Here is a 6,000-nt window from a genome sequence, read left to right on the forward strand (position 1 = left end):
GCCCTTTGGCAAAAATTTTTGAGATGGCGGAAATCGCCAGAGCGGCTAATACATCGGTGGATCCGGAGGAACTCCGGGGGTGGATCCAACGAGCCATATGCATAGCCGGCAACGTGAACAGTTCCCTGTCAATTGAACGACGTAGGGTTATATTATTTAAGATAGAGCCCAAATTAGTGAATTTGGCCCTCACTGAGGCCGGGCGAGAGGCACAGGGCCTCCTTTTTGGAGAGTCCTTCATTAAGGACATGGGCAAATTCGTTGGGGCCTTTACGGCTCTTGACAAAGCACAATCTTCCATGGGGAAGGTATTCCAGAGCCGTTTTTCCTCGAGGGCCGGCAGCTTCATTATCCCCCCAACTGGAGTCCCCACAGTGTTATCCTGCTGCTTGCTGTACAACACCCCCCCCCCCCCCCGGGGTGTAGCTATAGGGGGTGCAGAGGTAGCAGCCGCTACCGGGCCCAGGAGCATGAAGGGGCCCAAAGACACTTCTGCCGCATAAGAAGACACACAAAGCACTGAGGGAAGGGGGGCCCAAGCTGAACTCTTGCACCGGAGCCCATGATCCTTTAGTTACGCCCCTGCCCCCCCTCCCAATACCCCCAAATACTATCCTGAAGAAACATTACTGCCCCCCATAGTAATAGTGCTCCTCATAGTCCCACCGATAGTAATTCCCTTCTAGAGTGTCCTCATTAGTAACACTGCCCCAACCGTGATAATGCTCCTCAACAATGCCCCCATTATTAGAAGAGCCCTCCCATATTAATAATACCCTCACAGAGCCCCCCAGTAGAAATAAGGCCCCCTATTGTTCCCCCAGTGGTAATAAAGCTCCCTACAGACCCCTCAGTAGTAATAAGGCCCCCATAGTGCGCTTAGTAGAAATAAGACAAATCTATAAGACCCTCCTATAGAGCCCCCAGTAGTAATAAGACCGCCTATAATGTCCCCTGGATCTGCAGTGCCCCCTGCAGTTATAATCCTCCCTCCACCATACAGTCCCATGTAAATAACATCACCTCCTCCCCAGCCGCCTCCAACGCACAATCCCATGTAAGCATCACCCCCTAAGGCTACTTTCACACTTGCGTTCGTGCGGATCTGTCCTGTACTTGTACAGGACGGATCCGCACCGATAATACAAACTAATGCATCCGTTCAGGACCGATTCGTTTGTATTAGATTTGAATTTCTAAGTCCCAATACGGATCCGTCCTGACTTACATTGAAAGTCAATGGGGGACGGATCCGTTTACAATTGCACCATTTTGTGTCAATGCAAAGGGATCCGTCCCCATTTACTTACATTGTAAGTCAGGACGGATCCGTTTGGCTCCGCAAGGCCATGCGGACACAAAAACGCTGCTTCCAGCATTTTGGGGTCCGCCTCCAAAACGGAACGAGGGGCTGTATGGAGCCGAACGAATGCATTCTGAATGGATCCGCATCCATTCAGAATGCATTGGGGTTAAACTGATGCATTTGGGGCTGCTTGTGAGAGCCTTGAAACGGATCTCACAAGCGGATCCCCAAACGCAAGTGTGAACGTAGCCTAAACATTAAGTCCCATGTACATAAACCTCATTCCCCCCACCATCCACTTTCAACATACAGTCACATGTAAATAACATCACTCCCTCCCCCAGCCACCTCAAGCACACAGTTCCATGTCAATAACATCCCTCCCTTCAGCCCTAACATACATCCCAGTTAAATAACTACAACTCCCAGCATTGCTCTGCCTCTCCAGTCCTCATGTACAGACATCAGCATTAGGCTCCTTCCCCTCTTCACTCCGGTCCAATCCTGCACTGGTCACATGATGGTGACATCATCCAGGTCATCCTATCACAGCCTGTTTTGCTGATCACATGACCTGTGATGTCACCACAGGTCCTTCACCTCTACACCCAGTGTATTAGATTCAATTGTATTGCCGTTCTGTGTACGGCAATACAGTTGTATCTAGCAGGCAGGCAGGACATTCGGGGCCTGGGACAAAACATCAGGGGCCCAGGCCCCGAATGTTTTAATCTAGTGATGCAGTCACTAGTGAATGGGAGTCGTGAAACGGAGCTCCCTTGGGCCCCCAGGAGCAACTGGGCCCGGGGCAGCTGCCCCTTTTGCCCTGCGGCAAAGACGGCCCTGGTTACGGGCCATAGACAAGGAGCTCACAGGCCTCCTTCACAAACGTGCCATCGAACTGGCCCCTTATCCTACAGAGGGCCTGCTCAGCAGTATTTTTCTCGTACGGAAGAAAGGGGGGCAGATGCGCCCCGTCATAAACCTCAAGCCTCTGAACAGGTTTGTACGTTACAGGCATTTCAAGATGGAGGGTATTCACCTCCTCAGGGATCTCCTCCTCCAGGGAGATTGGATGGTGAAGTTAGATCTAAAAGATGCCTATCTCACCGTCCCGGGTTTCAGTACCTTCCAGAGACCTTCTCCGTTTCCTTTGGAAGGGACAAGTATGGCGTTTCTCTGGTCTTCCCTTCGACCTGTCTTCGGCCCCTTGGTGCTTCACCAAGATCATGTGCCCAGTTGTGGCTTGGCTCTGCAGTCGCGGGATCAGGTTAATCATATACCTGGACGACATCCTTATACTGGCCCAGGTTCCCACTATCCTTCTCTCGCAGTTACAGGTGACTATGGATCTCCTATCCCGATTGGGCTTCCTCATCAACTACGAGAAGTCTACTCTAATCCCCTCCAGAGTCATGGAATTCCTCCGTTTCTCGGTGGATTCCGTCTCGGAGACTGTCAGCCTTCCTCAGTCGAAGCTCCACTCCATCCGCAAGGAACTACGCAAGACGCTGGCTTCCCCTCAGATTACGCTTCGCCATTTGGTGCGAATTATAGGACTCCTTTCCTCCTCCGTTCAAGCGGTGTTTCCGGCCTCTCTCCATTACCAGGCTCTTCAACGCCTGAAACATGCGCACCTTCAGACCTGTGCCTCGTACGCGGATATGATCTCTCTGGATTCGGAGACTCGAGACGAGTTGCATTGGTGGATCTTCAAGCTTGGAATGGGAAGGCGATCTGCGGCCCTCGTCCGGATTTCACAATCGACTCGGACGCCAGCCTGCTCGGTTGGGGGGCCCACTGCGACAGAGTTTCCACCGGAGGTCGCTGGTCTCAGGAAGAATCCTCGCTCCATATCAACGCCCTGGAACTGTTGGCCGGGTCATTTGCCATCCGCAGTTTTGCCAAGAACATAGCCAGTGCCTGCATTCGCCTGCGTATGGACAACGTGTCGGCTGTCCGATATGTCAACTCCATGGGGGTACCCATTCGAGCATGTTGTCTCATTTGGCCAAGGAGTTCTGGTCTTTCTGTCTCAACCAGGAGGTTACGGTGGTGGCGGAGTATCTACCTGGTCTGCAGAATGTCCAGGCGGACTGGAACTCTCAATACCTCAGGGATGGCAGCGATTGGAAGTTAGATGGGCTGGTGTTCTTAGACATCTCCCCCCTCTGGGGTCCATTCTGTATCGACCTGTTCGCCTCTCGGCTGAACACTCAGTTACTACGTTTCTTCAGTTGGCGCCCAGACGCAGAGGCTGTGGACGCATTCCTGCAAGATTGGCACGGACCTCTCCTCTACGCATTTTCACCGTTTGCAATGCTTCCCCGGGTCCTGACTCAGGTACGCTGTCAGCAAGCGGAGGTGGTGTTGATTGTGCCGTTTTGGACCTCTCAGTCATGGTTTCCTCACCTGCTGGATCTGCTCATCCTGCCACCATTGCTCTTCCCGGACTACCCAGAACTAATCTTAGACTCCGGAGGCGCGCGACACCCGCTGTTGCTGGAGGGATCTCTCCCTCTGCTGGCCTGCAGAATATCGGGCCTTCTGCCAAGGCGAAGATCTTTCGGACGCGACTAGAAGACTCTTGGAGGAATCGTGGGCCCCTGGCACCAGGAGGGCCTATAGAGCGGCCTGGAGATCATGGACTGGTTGGTGCGTGGCACGGGGTGTGGATCCCCTTTCAGCCCCTGTATCGGACGTCCTAGAGTTTTTAACGTCTTTATTCGAGGATGGAAAAGCGTATCGTACCATCAATCTCTTCCGGTCAGCGATTTCTTCCTTTCACCAAGGTTTCGAAGGACGCCCTGCGGGTCAACATCCCCTGGTATGCCGTCTCCTCAAGGGATCACGGATGTCACGGCCCCCTCGGCCGCGTTTTTCTTCCACCTGGGATGTCTCTTTAGTCTTGGATCTTTTCACGGCATGGCCGTCTAACTCTCAGCTTTCTCTGCGCCAGCTTTCGGCCAAGCTAGTTACCCTCTTTTGCCTTATTTCTTGCAAGAGGGTTTCCGATGTCAGGGCATTGGATTTCGATGCCAGGTCATTTTCTCCGGATGGGGTCACTTTCAATATTTCCCGCCGGACCAAAACACATATTCGTTCGGTCTCTTATCCCAGTTTTCCGGCCATTCCGACCCTTTGCCCGGTCGCTTGTCTCCAGGAATACGAGGTTAGGACCTCCATGCATAGATCTGCTGAGAATTCTCAGTTGTTTCTCTCCTATCGACGACCGTTTGCCCCGGTTTCTACTCCTACTCTTGCACGTTAGGTTAAATGGAGTATGTCTTTGGCAGGAGTGGATACCTCCATGTTCACGGCTCATTCTACTAGGAGTGCAGCTTCCACCTCTATGATGGTGTCCGGGGCTCGTTTGGAGGACATCATGAAGATTGCAGACTGGTCTCGGGTTTCAACTTTTAAAGAATTCTACTTTCGCCCTACTCAACATGCCTTTTCTTCTGTTATAGTACAGCTTTGAACTTGCAATAGGAGCCTCTGTGTCTTGAAATAAAATTGTTGGATTTTACTAGTTTATGACGTAAAGTCATGATTTTATGAAAGACACAGAGGCGAGTATTGCCCACCCTGTTGTATTTTTCCCTCCCTTGGGTTACTGCTTATTTATTATGTACATTTTCATTTATGATAATCCATGTTGCTGTTGACTTTTGACGTGTTTGCACGTTTTGTACGGATGGAACATTTCCTTTCATGCATTTTATTCTCTTTGCAGGATGAGTATGCTGGTGGTTTACGTCCATATGTTCCTGTGGGGTAACTTCTTCCAGTTCTAAGGCCTCATGCACACGACAGTATTTTTTCACGGTCCGCAAAACGGGGTTCCGTTGTTCCGAGTCCGTTTTTTCTTCTGTTGTGCTTCCGTGTGTCCGTTCTTTTTGCGGACCGTCAGAAAACAAGGAATGGTGAAAAATTTTTAATTCTAATAACTCCACCCAGGATACTGGTATATATGCAGGTCACCTGAGTTTGGTTTTGTGGCCATTTTCTGTAGTCTTCACAGAGTACAGAGGTTCTTTTGGTTGCTTGTCTTTGCTGATTCACCATGGCGGATGACTCTGAGGAAGAGGTATTACTGCATTGGCTTGTTTCTCGGCAATGGGGACAGCGCACTCCTTTGTTGGATGAGGAACCTAGTAGAAGGCGGCGATTTTGGGTCCATCCGATAGTTTCACAACGCTACTGGAAAGGACACTTTCATACCCTCTACAAAGATCTGCGCCTGCATCCTGAGAAGTTTTATTCCTTCTGTCGGATGTCAGTGCCTACATTTGATCGCTTGCTGTCGTCTCTACGTACTGTCCTTACCTTCATGGACACCAATATGAGGCGCAGCATTTCTCCAGAGGAAAGGCTCATCGTCACGTTGAGGCAAGCAATATCTTACGTTTATAGTTTGAACAGTAATGTGCACTGCTTCCGTCAGGAGGAACATGTGTTAGAAAATGGCTGCTGTTAGACATGTGCTTCTGTTTGCTGAAGTAACCTTTCTTTGCCCATAATGTTTAGCAAAAATTATGTTCTTTTCTTTTTTTTAAACTTTAATCCCTGACACATTACCTGGCAATATTTAAGCTTGTCGTTTCTTTTTAGGAGGTTTGCAATTTGTGTTCAGCTAACGTCATAATCATGCATAATGTTCACATAATTTTTAATGCGCCCATAACCTTCTG

This window comes from Bufo bufo, chromosome 1 (genome assembly GCF_905171765.1).
Source record: "Bufo bufo chromosome 1, aBufBuf1.1, whole genome shotgun sequence".
Taxonomy (NCBI): domain Eukaryota; kingdom Metazoa; phylum Chordata; class Amphibia; order Anura; family Bufonidae; genus Bufo; species Bufo bufo.